Raw genomic sequence first — 16,166 nt, 5'->3', positions numbered from 1 at the left:
AAATACGGCTCTATATCAGGTTGTCCAAGACTAGAGGTGTAAATGGTACACATTTGTATCTCAGTTTCTGGTCAGAAATCTGATCACAGCTTAACTAGGTCCCCGACTACAGAGCCTTTCACCAGGTGGTAGTCATGTACCTTCCCGGGGTTGCGGTGTCCTGTGAACACATGAATTAAGATAGGTGATGGAAAGGGATGGGAAGAGGGGAGGGGGAAAGGAGAAACATGAGGACAACACAATCTGTCTGTAAAGATAGACTGTGGTAGAGTTCCCGAGAGCGGTGAAAACTGTATTTCCTCTTTTTTGATGGGGCTGGAGAGATGGCTCGGTGAGGCAAGTGCCTGCTCTGCAGGCACAAGAACCCGAGTTTAGATCTCCAGCTCCTACATAAAAGCGAGGTGTAACCCAGGTCTGTGGGAGCAGGGAAAGTAGATGGCTGGAGGTTGTCAGCCCACCAACCTCAACCAATCAATGAGCTTCAGACTCAGTGACAGTGTCTCCATACCTAAGATGGAGCACAGTTGAGAAAGAACCAGCATCAACCTCTGCCCTCCTCGTGTACATGCATACACATGCATACACATACATGCCTGTATACCATATACATAAAGAAGAGACACATAGACTTGCATGTCTAAACAGTAAATAATGTGTATAACTGTACATGCAAGGCACCTTTGGGGAGGGAGGGAGTCATTGCTACAATTTTGTGTTTCCATTAGTCAAAGGCTTTATCTGAGGCTAGAGAGATGGGTCAACAGTGAGAAATGTCTGTAATCTTGCAGTGGATTTGGGTTCAGTTCCCAGAAGCCACATGGTAGCTCCCAACCATCTGTAACTCTAGACCAGGGGATCTGATGTCCTCTTCTGACCTTTGCAGGCACCAGGCATGTGTATGGTATAAATGCAGGCAAAACACTCATATAAATTTTTAAAAACTTTATCTGCTTTCAATTATCTGCATTGTTGAAATTCTCCACCACCACATCCCACCCCTCAACCATTAAACACCTGGGCCTGTTAATCTGGTCGTGTGATCCATGCCGAAGTGTTGAAATTTCAGTGTCTCACTGACGACGCGGTCCCTGCTTGCCTGAAGTTAACAGACATGCTCCATTTGAGATGCACTTGACAATCAAGTTATTTTGTGGAAGCCAGAGTGTTGCAATCCCTAATCATTTGCCAAAACTAAGTTAGCTGTTATGTTTTATAACATATGAAGTGTGATAATAAGAAACTTGTGTTTCCATCTCTTCTGTTATTTTACTGGAATTTTGACTCCCATAAGATTTTGAGGGCACATTTGCAGTTTACTAGCTGGTTGGTATGGTTTGGTTTCCTTTGGTTTAGCTCTTTGCAATAGTTTTGTTTAATTACTGACAACTTTGTTGTTAAATCATTTGAAGAGACTTATTGCATAATGCCAGATATATTGTCTGACCTATAGTCAGTGCAAAATAATTGCATCTTTTAAAATCTGGAATTAAATTTTTATTTCTCTCTTTAATTGAGTTTGATGTATGAAAATATAGAAATAGAAGTTTGACAGATATTCACAATTGTCTTTAGACTCACAGTATCTTAGATCTGAGATGATCTAATTGGCAGTCATCTTCGTTTTATATGAAAAATAAGAGAAAGGGGTCTCGTTGGGATTCAGCCTCATCTGGAGCCCAATCTTGAAGTGGGATGCACTTCTGTTAGCTGTATTTATAGAGGGTCTGGGAAGGTGTCTGATGTCCTTCAGCCTTTGGCTGATAGACTATGGTGTGTGCCTACAGTGTGCATGGCTGTGTTTATGTCAGCTACAGGGTGGGAACCCTGCAGGTGCCCTAGCAGTTATGAGTAGCAATCTTACCCTAATTTCTAGAGCCTGCTTTCTCAGCATGAGACCTCTGCGTGTTAAATGTTGCCTTCTGTTAGCCTCAGCACTTTTCTGTGAATACTCAGACCTCGAAACAGGCGTGCGCTTTCCTGACTCAAGTCCACTAGAATGGACGATTGTCCTAAGGGTTTAAACACACAGACACAAAGAGACCTGCTCATTCACCAAAGAGCAAATGGCAACTTTATTAAACTCAAGTCGGGTATATATAGTAGTGGGCAAGAGGGCAAGAGGGCACGGCCCCCTCCCATCAGGAGCAGTGGAACAAGATGACAGGTGCCCGGCACCTCAGGGAGGAGCAGCTGGGGGAGGCAGGCATGGCAGGCGTATAGGGCCTGAGGCTGGAACCTTGTTTACAGGTGGAATTACCATAACAAAAGAGAGCCAAGTTCTCTCTAAGCTATACCCTCAGGCCAGTGCTAGTGCAGGAGAGCCAGGGAGCCAGAGGTCAAACAGCCCTGCAAATCGCCAAGAAAAAGGGAAAAAGACCTGGGTACCTACAGCCTTCCAATTGGTCATTTCCATAAAGTCAAGATTAGGACTTACCTGGGCTGTGGACTGAATTGTGAGATGATTTCAGTTACCTTCACATTTGGCGACAGCATCCTCTGGGAGGAGCAGATCCTCCTCTAGTTTGTCTTGTGTTCTTTGGTGTTCCCTGGGGATGGTGCACGGTAGCAGACAGCTGACCTCTTCTGAACAGCAAAATGTCTTCCTTTACCTCCAGCTGGCTTCAACTCGGTGATGTGCAGCACACTAGTCCAGGGGCAGCAAAGCCTTGTCCTGTGCCTGCAGGTTACTTAGCTTTCTTCATCAAGGATCATGGAGCAGAGAGAACTTTTACTAACAGATTCTGAGCAACAATAGTTACTGTAATCCTGGTGGTGCTGTGATAGATACAATGTAGTCAAGAGATTTTCTTGTCCCCAGAACATTTTTAGGGAACTGTGAATTTTCATTGTTTTTAAAAAATGTTTCCTATCAGCCAGGCACTGCACAACTTTAATCCCAGCACTCAGGGAAGCAGAGGGAGGCTGATCTCTGTGAGTTTGAAGACTGGTCTATAAGAGCTAGTTCCAGAGAAACCCTGTCTTGAAAAACAAAACAAACAAAAACAAAAAAACTGAGTCCTGTCTGTCTATGTTAGAGTTTTTTCTGTCTTCTCTCAGTACTAGGACCCTTTCTCTACTTAAAACCCATTGCTCCTGTTGCTACTATATGCAGAAAAAACTGACAGCCTTGTTCTAACTTGTGTCAGTAAAGACAAACAATGTCGGCCTAAGGACACCAAAGGAAAACTGACAAAACGAAGTGCCTGGGTGCTATTACAGTTCAGAGACTCTTTCTTCCTCTCTGTTACTGCTTGTTTTTCTTTGCTGGGTGTTTTCATTTTTGTTTTGACAGGGCCTGACTTGCCAGCCTAGAACTTACATAGCCCAGGCAGTCCTGCTGCTGAAAGCCCTCCAGGATTGATTACTGAATGAACCACCACACTGGGTGTTATCAGATATCCTGAATTTTAGACTTCAAATGTGTGACTGTACCTGAGTAGCTTGAAAAAGTTTGCTGAGAGTTAGGATGGCACGTGAAGATATTTAATTTGTTGATTAGCAGTAAATCTCCTCCATAATAGAACAAAATAAATTCAGATCTTCTGCCTGCTGTGCAGTTATCAAGACAGCCTGTGCTGAACTGCTCTGCTCTGCAGGGCCTTCCTGGCCCATCCAAGTCAGGAGTGCAGTGAGAATCACATGTCGCTGTGCTGTGTTCTGTTCAGTAGTTAGGCCAACCTTCAGGGAGGCAGAGGAACGACTGGTGTCTCAGGAGCTGTTGCCAGGGCCCTGTCCCCAGATCTAGTGATAAGAAGTAAACTAGGGAAGATCTGAGAGGGTCTGGATGTGTAGAGAGCAGAACCTTCTTCCAGCTCAGAAGATCAAAACCAGCTTTGAGACAGGAGTTTCTGTACAGAGCCCTTCTCCACAGCCGGGTATCTGAACAGGCCTCTAGAAGTCCACATCTGTGAGATGGAGAGAGGGAGTCACTGTACGCTCTAAGCAATGATAAAGTTCACTTCTGTCATTGGCCCCTGAAGACAGCAATAGCAGGTAAAATGTTGAGTTGGGTTGCAGTCTGATACATCTAACAAGACCAGTCAGACTATAGCTCCTGCACTAGCAGTGGGGGACACACTAGCATAGCAGGGATCGTGGATCATATCAGACATGCAGCGAACTCATTTCTCAGTGAAGAAAGTGAAACAAGAAATAAAGAAAATAGAAAGAAAACTACCAGGTAATGGGCGTGATTCCTAGTGCAAGTGAGCAGCTCTAAATACAAATTCCCAGTGGAGACTGAATAAAGAGGGCGTAGGTGTGTACACTGCTGGAATTGTTCCATTGTGTAAAGGAAGAAGAGTGTGTAGATGTGTGCACTGCTGGGATTGTTCCGTTGTGTAAAGGAGGAAGAGAGAAAGGTGCAGAAAACACCGTTGTCTCCCAGACGATCACCCAGCGTGGGTTACCGGTGTGGATGGGAAGACTGTGCCACAGTTGCACAGGCACGGGGCACAAGCCCGAGTGAAAAGGTTTGTTTCTTACTTGTAGTAAACATCCTGTGAGGATGGGCCGTCCCTGCGCAGTTCTCTCTGAACAGTCTCACTCCAGAATCCAAACAGAAACGGCCTCGGTCTGGCATGTTCTGGCATCACGGAGAGGTCAGAAAGGGGTGGGCTGCATTCTAAAGTCTCTCTGAAGGGGACACTGCTCCACACAGTCCAGGGCAAGTCACCTGACCAGGTGGGGCTAGGATGTCTAATGCTCTCCTGAGAGAAGAAATCATTTATGAATGTCCAAACAGCACTTAAAGAAATAGAACAGCCTGTATTTATATTGTAATCTAGGTATTCATTGCCAGACATTTGTTTCTCATTTTACACGTGTGTGCTGCTATCTCAGGTTCCATTCTGGAATGTATATCTAATTGTGAGTTAAGGTAAAAGTTCTGAAAGCCATCCATCCAGACTGGGATAGCACAGAAGCTGCGAGAAGGGAAAGGAGGTCAGGAGAGGTGCAGTGATGTGGGGATGAAGAAACCTGGCTCCCTGCCATTCATTCCTCAAGAAATGTTCTTTCCCTCTCTGCTTTGCGCTTTGCCTGGGCACCTGACCTGCTTTCAGCAACTCACTGCAGTGACTCGGGGTGAGGTTCTGGCATTTCCAACTCCAGACCTAGAGGGCAGGGACCTTCTGTTTCCTTCGTCTCAGTAGGCAGCTGCTGTGCTAAAGGTCTAGCTGCTCTGGCATCGCCTGACTCGCCACACGAGAGGGTCCCCAGGCACTTGGTAAAACAGCTCTTAGTGCACCGTGTGCTGCACCAGTGGTCCTGCTGATTCAGGGTCCACACGGCCATCCAGTCCCTTTAGACACCGTGTGCTGCACCAGTGGTCCTGCTGATCCAGGGTCCACACGGCCATCCAGTCCCTTTAGACACCGTGTGCTGCACCAGTGGCCCAGCTGATCCAGGGTCCACACGGTCATCCAGCTGAGCCTGTCGGAATTCCTCACCTGCAGAGTCCAGGGACAGAGCGGTACTCCACAGTGACAGTTAGCTGAAGTAAAGTGAGAGCTGATTAAGAAGATAAGGTGGAAATCCTCCCATTGCTGGAATTAACAGTTGGAGGTTACCCTGCAGAGTACGCTGTTAGTGAAATAAGAGAAGGAACCTGCTGAATGTGGAGCGATAGATACTAATCTAGAACTGAGGAGAAAAATTAATATGGGAAGTACAGATCTGGTTGAGGGAACATATTTTTAATTTTTCCGTTTTCATTTTTGTGTATGTGAGTGTTTTGTCTGCATGTGCCTCTGCCTACCACATGCATGTAGTGCCAGAGCAGACCAGAAGAGGGCGCTGCATCTGCTGGCACTGGAGTTACTGTCCCTTGTGAGCTGCCTTGTGTGCTGGAAGTCAGATCCAGGTCCTCTGCAAGGGCAGCTAGCACTCTTAACCGCTGAGCCGTCTCTCCAGCTCCGTGTCCTTAAATTAAAGGTTTTTGTGTTGTTTCCTCAATTCCTGAGTTCTTCAAGGACTTGGGAGTTTTAATGGAAAGTAGGTGAATGTTTCTTTGCAGCGAGTTTGGGGAGATTTTGGAGGGATCAGAGCTTGTGTGAATGTTCTTGAGGCGGAAGGCGGCATAGAGGCCTGGCTAAGGGCAGAAGGTGAACTAAAAACAGGGTGAGCCTTGCAGACTTGGGGTGAGCATCTGGGACAGTGCAGTGCAGGCTCTGAACCCCACAGAAGCAGTGCAGTTAGCTGACACTGTCTCCTTGTGACCACTTGTGAGTCCTGGTGTGAAAACCGTGGTCAGAGAGTCAGCCGTGAATCCTCTGCTTGTGAAAGACTTCGCATTAGAAAGCAATAAATCTGTTCTGGGGAAGGTTCGTGTTAAATGTAGTGGAGTGCTGGTTTTCCCGTGGCCTGTTACACTCTGACTCAGTATATATTTGTTTTTTAATACTTTTTACATTTTAATATATGTATGTCTGAACATGCAAATGTGTGTGGGTGCAGATGCCAGCACTGCACACATGTGGAGGTCAGAGGGCGGCTAGTAGGGTCGATACACTCCACACTGCACACATGTGGAGGTCAGAGGGCGGCTAGTAGGGTCGATACACTCCACACTGCACACATGTGGAGGTCAGAGGGCAGCTAGTAGGGGTCATACACTCCACACTGCACACATGTGGAGGTCAGAGGGCAGCTAGTAGAGGTCATACACTCCACACTGCACACATGTGGAGGTCAGGGGCAGCTAGTAGGGGTCATACACTCCACACTGCACACATGTGGAGGTCAGGGGCGGCTAGTAGGGGCCATACACTCCACACTGCACACATGTGGAGGTCAGAGGGCAGCTAGTAGGGTCGATACACTCCACACTGCACACATGTGGAGGTCAGGGGTGGCTAGTAGGGGTCATTAAGCTCCTTGCACTGTGTGGGTTGCAGGGATAGAACTCGGGTCATCAGGCTTGGCCACAGGTGCCTTTACTCACTGAGCAATCTTGCCAGATCCCGTGTGTATTTGTTTACATGTGTGCACGCATATTGTCTTCTTGAATCTCTCAGACTACTTTGTTGAACACTGGACACATGGAAAATTTCAGCTTTTCAACTGCAGTCATTGTTAGCTGTCTGAATATTTTTGCAAATCCTGAAACTGCTTTCAAAGTGGAAATTTTATGTGGTCTCTTTTTTTCATCTTTTCTTAACTCAAACACTATTTAATATATTTTTCTCAAACTTTGCAAAAAAAATCACCTTTGGATTGAAACTAAGCATGGAAAATTTCACCACAAAAAACTAATTTCTTTGGAAAGCTGCAAGAAAGTGAAAACGGGTTTATAATAGAACATTCTTCATGCATGTCAGCACTCGGTGCTTTATTGAATATCTTCATGCGGACCTTCTGAGCTTCCAGATCTAAGTATATATTTACTGTCAGGTGTAGCGAGCTTCCCTCAGCCTGCCAGCTCTTGGTGAGCGGTGCCTCATAGGGGAGACAAGACAGGCAGAGTGGCTGCTGGCGGGGGCACATCTAGTGTTTACTAACTTATTGTGATGCCGCTTTCTGGCACAAGAAGAATTATTTTTATTTCTGAAAATATCAAATATCTGAATTTTTTAAAGCCTCAAAAAATCTGTTTCATAATAAAAAAGTTAAATTAGCAATTAACAAAAGAAGTTTCTTCTTTCCCTCTCCTTCTACATAGTTTACCATATGTGTCACTGAGATGTTGCAGTCCTGAATATGCTCGGGCTTTGTTTGTTCTTAACAGGCTTTTTCTTTCAGGCCACCAGCCAGCTCCCAAATCATGACACAGAGACTTATTATTAGTTAAAATGCTCGACCTTATCTTATCTCTTAGTTTATTCTGTTATTTTTGCCTCAGGGCTTTTTACCTTGTTTTCTTTCTGTATGTCTTACTTTCCTGCTATCTCCATATCTGGCTGGCAGCTGCCTGGCTTCTGATTCCTGGAGTGTTCCTCTCTTTCTCTCTGTTCTCTTTTCTCTCCCAAGCCTAGAATTCTCCTCCTATTTATTCTCTCTGACTTCCAGCCCAGCCTATCCCTCTCCTGCCTAACTTTTAGCCAAGCAATTTTTTATTAGCCCAGTAAGGTGCCTTAGACAGGCAAGGTGAAATAAATTCAACACATTGTTACATAATGAAACAGATGCATCATAAACAAATGTAACACATCCTACATCATTAACAAAGGCAGAAGGAACAACTGTAAGACACCTTCACAGAGTTAAAGTAATATTCCACAGCATAAACAAATGTAACACATCTTTGCCTAGTTAAAATAATATTCTGCTACATTTGTTTGTTTTCTTTTTTGTATGAATACAGTCCTAGTCTAAAAGTCCAGGCTGCCTGGAACTCACTATGTAGCTCACCTTATGCTGAGACTCACAGTGCCCCTCCTGCCTCAGCACCATGAGGACTGAGATTACAGGTATAGTCTATTAAATCTGGCTCTGAATCTACCTTTAAAGTCCTTAGATTCCCTTAGCCAAGGCCTAATTTCCTTCCTTACAATAAAGTGATCATCCACATGTGGCTGATGGTTGACTTCCATCACTCCACTTGAGATGTCAGTGCACTGAGGCAGGAGAATGACTGTTAGTTAGAGGCTAACACAGTGAGTTCCGGGAAGCCTGAGCTATAGATTCAGACCCTGTGTCAAAAAAATAAAAGATAAAAATCTGGAATATTCAGCAAGCCATCTCAGCTTATAGCAGTATATGCCATTATATAGGGCAAAGAATAAGTTTTTAAAAAGCTTTTCTTCATTGATAATTCTACATTTTTATTATAAAATTTTTCAAAGTTTAAAAAATCCTTACTATAAAATTAAGATACTTGAAATTTTCAAAAAATATTATGTAATGACTCTATGGAAACCCATTATCCGTAGTATTATAACTACTAATATTTAGTTATTTTCATCTCATTGTTTTATTATTACCTTGAGTAAATTGCATTCTTTGTGATATTTAATCCTTATATTTGTTTTATTCTGTATCTAAAGTAATGGATATAATCTATGTGTTGATTTTTGTTGTATCCATAATTTATTATTACAGTATTCCTTCTTTAAATTGTTTTCTAACTATAAAGTTAAGGTATTTTTAAATTTCAGAAAGATGAGGAAAACATCTAAAATAAAGGTAAAGGAGCATTCAGAGGGACGTCACACAGTGTACCGCTGGCCGCTTTTCTAATGCAGCAAGTGTCTTCCTAAAACCATGTAGAAATGGCAGAGGGAAATATAGTGAGAGCTGCGTGCGGTTTATCTGGAGATGTCTGCAGCACAGTTACTGATTTGCCTCTTACCTTAAAGATAACTAACTTGGGCTGGCAAGATGGCTCAGCGGGTAAAGGCTGCCAGGACTGACAATCTAAGCCTCAGCTCTGAAAACCACATGATGTAAGGAGAGGATTCCCACAGGTTGTGCTCTGACCTCCACATGTGCTCTGTGGCATGCACACTTGTACACACGCACAGATAAATAAAAATTACTTTAAAGCTAACATGTCCTATACATCTGTGCTTCGAACAAAAAAATAATGTAGTACAGTCTGTTCATTTTAATTTCATTTCTTTAGGGTGGCTTACAGTTCAGAGGTTTCATCCATTCTCATCATGGTTGGAGGCGTATCAGTGTGCAGGCAGACATGGTGCTGGAGAGGTAGCTCAGAGTTCTATATCTGGATCCTCAAGAAGCAAAAAGAGAGCCACACCTGGTGTAGCTCGAGTATTTGAAGCCTCAAAGTTCACCCCCAGTGACTCACTTCCTCCAACAAGTCTACACCTATTCCAATAAGGCCACACCTCCCAATAGTGCCACTCCCTGTGGACCCAGGGGAGCCATATTTATTCAAACCACCACAATATGTAAAGGAGCAATTCCAATTTAACTCCTAAAACTTTAAACTGAATGATATTGTGGCCTTAGACTAGGTAAAGATTTAATTTACACAAATCAAACTTTTGTACAAAATACAGTGACACAGAAGAAGGAAGTGAGTAGGAGTGTGGTGGGCAGACCCTGGGTGTCCACCTGCGGTCTCATGTCCACTTCTCATGTCCATGTTCATATGTCGCTTCCTCCGTGCTTACAGTTCTAGCCAACAAAAAACAGTAAAGGTGGGAGGAGCCGTGTGATTTACATGCCCGAGGTGACACCCTGTCCTGCTGAAGTCTGTCCCTCTGGCTATTTGGAAAGCAAACTGCCGTGCTCTTAGCTGTTCTGCTCATGTGTCAAGGGATTGCAGCAGCTTCTAGAAACTAAAGGCAGCTTTGAAACAGTAGCCAAGAAAAACTGTAGCCTTGTACAGTGCAAGGAGCTGACTCCTGATGACCGCTTTAGTTGACAGCTTTAGTGATCCCTGACCCTTTCCCAGTCAAGCCTCATGTGAGGTCTCTGTCCCAGCTGACACCTTGATTGCAAACTGAGAGGTCATAGGTAGAGGACCCAGCTAAAGCCATACCCTACTCCTCACCTGCACAAACTGAGATAACACAATGTATTATTTTAATATTCAAAGGCTTTAATGGCTTGTTCAGTAGCAGTAGATGAAGAATAAAGAGTAAAGTAGAGGAATGAGAGCCACTGCGTGATTTCTCTACAGAGAGCCCCATCTCTTAGGCCTGTCATGACACAGTATATCCACACGTCTGTTAGCTGCAGCTTCCCCAGCTTCTCTCAGCCTGCCACTCCTCACCCCTCTGCCTTGCCTAGCCTCCTCTTAGCATTCTTCTCTGCTACCTTATGTTGCTGTACTGGCAATGCCTCCCTGTCTCCAGACAACCCTAACGGTTGGGAAGCATGCCTTCCCATGATCTGCCTCATCATTGGCTTTTGAAGTCCTAACAAAACCACAAGTAGAGGTGAGTTAACACAGGCCTTGTTTGACAAACAGATAGCCATATTCAGATCTCACTCGATCATGAGAGTCATGGTGCTAGAAGAGTAAGAGACACTGAGAGATGAGTGAGTGGCCCGCGCGATAAGGCAGGACACAGTGTTTGTGAATTCCTTCACCATTAGATGGCTATAGACATGAAAAGTGCAGCTTGCACAGTGACACCCCATAGACGTCTACAGATGCTCAGCTCGTAGATTCTCTTGGATGGGAACACACCCGTCAGGACAGACACAAAGAGGAAGAGAGTAGAAACAGATGCACAGAACTCCGCGAAAGCTGCTGGTGTTCATTCCATCCAGAAGCTTCTTTCTGTAGCTCATGGAGATAGGAAATGCAAATGTGGCCTCTGAGGAAGGGAGAGGGAAGTCTCTGCCACAGTTAGCAGCACTTACTTCTCGCTTGTGTGGAAAATCTGTGGACAGTATGCCACGGAGACCACGAAACAATTCCCGGAAGTGGAAACAGCCTAGGAGGCACCAAGTGAAGGACACCTCATAAGAATCATACGTGATCACCTTGAGATGGAACAATCCAAGTCAGCTTCCTTGTAGTGCACAGGCAAGAAGCAAGATTGCCAAGTTCCAGGAAGAAAATACTGATGACTGAGGGAGACACCTGAGCCTAGTGGCAGACTGTTGGAAGCCTAGGGCACCTCGTCTTTACCAGCTAACTTTTGTTCCTTGAACCTCATCAGATTTCCAGAAACTTTCTCAACTCTTTGGCACTGTTCTCTACATTTCCCCTTTGCCTGGGATTTGGCCCTTCAATTAGGCTCAGCACTATGGGTTTGGTTTGGTTTGGTTTGGTTTTGGGGGGATTTCTAAGCAGGGTTTCCCCTGATTTTTGAACTGCTCTCATCAGGGAGATTTTGTAGCAAGAGTCTACTGCCCTATGCCCACCTGTGCCGTTTCTGGGTGTTGTCTGACTTCAGGGTCTAGCAAGGCTGTCTGATGAAATGTATGCAGTCTGGGTGTTTCATTCTGTTGGACAATTGGGGTTTCCTGTGGGAAATTTAGGATCTCCAGGCTGCCCCCGGTATTGCATCTTATGGTGATTGTCATGCACTATTTATTACTTTTACTATGGACATTGGTATGCTGGCGTAGTGAGAATTCCGTCTCCTGAATTCCTCATTATTCATGTTAAACTTTCAGAAAAGATTCCCTCCATTCATCTTATGCCCTGGCCGTCTCCTGCTTTTTAGTTCTATACGAAGGGAAATGATTTCCCTCAACTTTATTCTCTGGTTCTTCAGAATGAAACTTTTGGTTTCAGCATTCAGGCTAAAAGTTTCTAAGGAATTCCTTGTTCTTTGTTCTTCTTGTGGTATCTTTCATCATGGATCTCAGGAAAACATTTTTGGAGTTTTGTCTTACACTGTCTCCACTTCAGATTCACTTTTTCAAGTTTTATTTGTTTTTTGATCTGTTCCAATCAAAGCCGCCCTCAGCTGTCCGACGCTCCTGAGTCATTTCTCCACAGAGGAGGATGAGGCACTGGAAATGCTTAGGTAGCATTTTGTTGGGAGAGCACTTTGTTAGCTGCTCGGCTTCACCAGAAAGTGAAGAGGGTACCCTGACATCTTAGAGTCTGTTCCTCCCTTGTGTACTGTCTGTGTGGTTTTGTTTTCATCTACTAGAGCCACTGCGTTTCCCTGGGAGAGGGGGTCTCGTACCCTCTTGTCTGAATGCAGAGTCCTAGATGCCAACAGTCCAGAGGGCGAGTGTTGACTAAGAGAATCTTGGAATCCAGAGGGGAGCTTTTGCTTCCTTCCTGTTTTTCTGTGTTGTGCACCCAGATTCCAAAGTTTTTCACTTTTCTTTATTTTAAAACAAGACCTTACTTTGTGGACTTAGCTTGCCTGAAACTTGCTATGTAGCTGAGGCTGGCCCTGAATTTGCGGTGGTCCTGCCACCTCTGCTTGCCAAGCACTCGGATGACACACTTATGCCATCACACCTGTGTTCTTCTGTTTCTAGACAGAGTAAATGACCCGGCTGTGCTTGGCTTGCAGAGCCTCTGTATGAGGACAGTGGTTGAGGTAGATATTCTGGAGGACGGGCTGCCTCTTAACTGAACTTTCATTTATTTAGTCAATGAAGCTATAGAGAAACTTGGAAAAACTTGCATGCTTCATTTCTGTTAGGTTCCCTTCCCATTGTGTGTGTGTGTGTGTGTGTGTGTGTGTGTGTGTGTGTGTGTGAGAGAGAGAGAGAGAGAGAGAGAGAGAGAGAGAGAGAAAGCGCTCTTTCTTGAACTCATTTAACAGAAATTTAGTTTTCTTGGATTGGAGAAATATATAGTTTTATTTACTAGTTCCTGAGACTTTCATACAATGTGTTTTGGTTATGTTGACTCCTTACCCCTTAAATCTCGCTAGATCCACCCCCTCTTCCTTACCCATCCAGATTTTTATCCTTTAAAACACTAAATCAAGACCGATATGTGTTACCCAAATATTCTTGGAAGTGTTCTCTTTCACTGGAACGTAGCTGACTTGAAAGGACTACACTGCTAGAAGAAAACGGACTCACCCTATCCTAAAAGATAGCAATTGCCAATAACTCCATGGCTAGGGATGGGATTTCATGCCCAGATCCCTTCTCTATGTTGCGATTTGGTCCACCTTGAGATTGGCCAAATCTTACGTATGCTGTCGCAATACCTGTGAGTTGATATTGTAGCTGCTCTGCTGTGTCCATAAGACACAGCCTCTGACTCTCACACTGTTTCTTCCCTGCTTTCCTGACAGTCCTGCCTGCTAATCTCTGCTGTCGGTAGGAGGATTGCTTCTCATCTAGTCCTCTGTGTACCCCACTCACCACCTTGTAATGCTGCTTTAGCATTTAAGTAAGCCGTCATTCCTTCTGCTCTTCTCTTGTCTTTCTCTGGGCTCCTTTTGCAATTATTTTGCTCTCTGACTTTAGCTAGTATCTGTCAGTCTACTGTCTCCTTTTGCATTTAAGAGTGTAAATTAGTTATTTGGAGGCTTTCTGTCTTTGTGTGAGTGAACTTGTGAACATGTGGACTTCTGGCTTTCACTGAGAGATGAATAGGTGCAAGTTACCTTTTTGTCAAGGACCCCAAATGTTAGTTAGTATGGTGGCCAGCATCAGGCTTCTTTAAAATGACTATGAAGATATCTTGATAATAAAAGATTCAAAAATTCCATGAGGATGTTGGTTTCTGCTGTGTCTGCTTTGGTGTGATTTGGAATGTAAGGGCACATGCAGTTTTTACACCCCCCCACACACACTGACATGAACTAGTGAATGGTGACGTGAAGACATTAGAATATGCTGCATGAGAGAGGGTTTCAGACGTGTTCTCCCTCATGGGACTGCACAGATGTGTCATGGCTTACACAGGTGTGTCTTTAATTCACTGACTTGTTAATTGTTTGTTTCATGCTCTCATTATTGTTAATAGGGATTTCTCAAAGGAGAAGAGAAAATATTTTTACCTCAGAATAAAATCTGGAAAAGACTACTTGCTAGTGACTTTTGATCTCCGGGTACTTTTCCTAACAAACACACTTTCCACATAGTAACTGTTCTCTACCCATGGAAACTGCAATCCAGAGAAGGTTTCGCGGAAGTTGTGTGATATTGAAGATAAAGGAGGTGTTTGCATCTTTAAAAAGACAGATGGGATTAACTGAGGCTATCACTGAATTACTTAGAATCACAGCAAAAAGAGTTTGCTGTGATAATTGTAGCAAGAAGTGTTTAATAAAAACAACTTTGTGTTCACTTAAAAATGTGAATTCAAATCAATGAGAAATATTATCCATGTTTACTAAACTGCTATCCAGAGTCTCTGAATTGTCTTAATTTTGCAATTCTTGGATGAAGGTTGCATTGGTAACCATGTATAGTTTTCCCATACAGAATTTTGGATAGCATTGGCATTTTTACTAATAAACTGGTGGTCTGTGTCTGTAAGTCAAACATTCTAAAACTAAGAAGTAGACACCACTCAGCCCAGGAGTGATGTCCAGACCTATCAGAGGCGTGAGGTCCTTCCCTGGAGACAGGCGTCCTTTCTGTGAGCTCTGCAGGGACTGGGAGAACTCCCAACGTCAGGGAGCCTTGGAAGGAACTAACCTGGGTTGTATGGGCCTGGGAGATGAGGCACCTTGTAAAGCTGGTGTGTACCACAAAATCAAATTGTTCTTAATAATAAAAACTTAAAGTCAACCATCAGAGATGGAAGCTGAAGATCAGAGAAGCAAAACGCCCAACCACTAGAGAGTTCTTACCTGTTCTAGTGCTCAGACCAAAGGGGCAATCCTGTCCTCAGACTGCATCTCAGATCCTACCTCAGACTGCATCTGAGTTCTGTCTCCTCCCGCTTTATATTCCTCTCAGCACCCAGCCATATCACTCCTGTCTCCCCCTCACTAGTGCTGGGATCACCTTTGTGTGAGCTCTGTTTCTCTTATAGACTGTATCAATTTCATATAGCCCAGGGTGGCCTTGAACTAACAGAGATCGCCCTGCCTCTATCTCCCAAGGCCTGGGATTAAAGGTGTGTGCCACCACTGCTTGACCTCTAGTGGCTTAGCTCTGCACTCTGATCTTCAGGCAAGCTTTATTTCTTAAAACACAAACAATCACTACACTGGTGCTTGGGAGCAAGTGGGAAAAGGGAGCTTCTCCCTCAGAGAGACCAGTGAGGTAGAGGGTCTTACTTAATGGATCTCAGAGAGGCCTTTATTTTCCTCACCTGAACAGGACAGATCTCCGGCTCCATCATCCCAGCTAGTGTGGGAATTCACACTCCTCCAGTCACTTCCGCTTGAGCTTAACCTGTGCAATAACTTTATATTCCCAAGTTGCAACCTCTGTCTCGTGGGGTCACAGCTGCCCTAACTAATGGCTTTGCCCCTGGCTGAAATGGAACTGGAAAGCCAAGCCCTGTGCCCTCCATTTGGCTTCTGGGTGGCTAGGAGTCCATGAACAGTTTCTATGGCAGAATACTTTGCTACCTGAACTGAGTGCTGAGGCCCTGCCTCTGTGTGCCTCTCTAAAACGATGTGAAGGAGTCCTCTACCTCACCTTAGTACAGGTTTTTAAAGCATTTTCATGCACAGTACAGAAATGTTTTTCAATGTCTCTCCGCAGTTAAGTGGGAAATAATCTGCAGTGGTTTTCCTGAGTTACCCTTTGCTGTGCCGTCAGTGTTTGCTCATGTAGGTGTCCAGTGGATTCCTGGCAAAATCTCTCTGAGGCCTATTGCTAGTAATGGGGCGTGATAGACAAGAGTCTGGGGCTCAGCT

At 44.4% G+C, this 16,166-nt stretch overlaps 1 long non-coding RNA gene across 1 annotated transcript in view; it reads left to right on the top strand.

The window, feature by feature from the left end:
- Nucleotides 1-16,166, top strand: part of LOC148121845 (uncharacterized) — a 47,806-nt gene that overhangs the window by 19,991 nt on the left and 11,649 nt on the right. The gene's annotated exons all lie outside the window — the stretch shown is intronic.

This window comes from Myodes glareolus, chromosome 6 (assembly GCF_982192425.1).
Source record: "Myodes glareolus chromosome 6, mMyoGla1.1, whole genome shotgun sequence".
Classification (NCBI taxonomy): domain Eukaryota; kingdom Metazoa; phylum Chordata; class Mammalia; order Rodentia; family Cricetidae; genus Myodes; species Myodes glareolus.
Note: the sequence above shows the minus strand (reverse complement) of the source record. Positions and strands in the feature narration are given on the sequence as shown.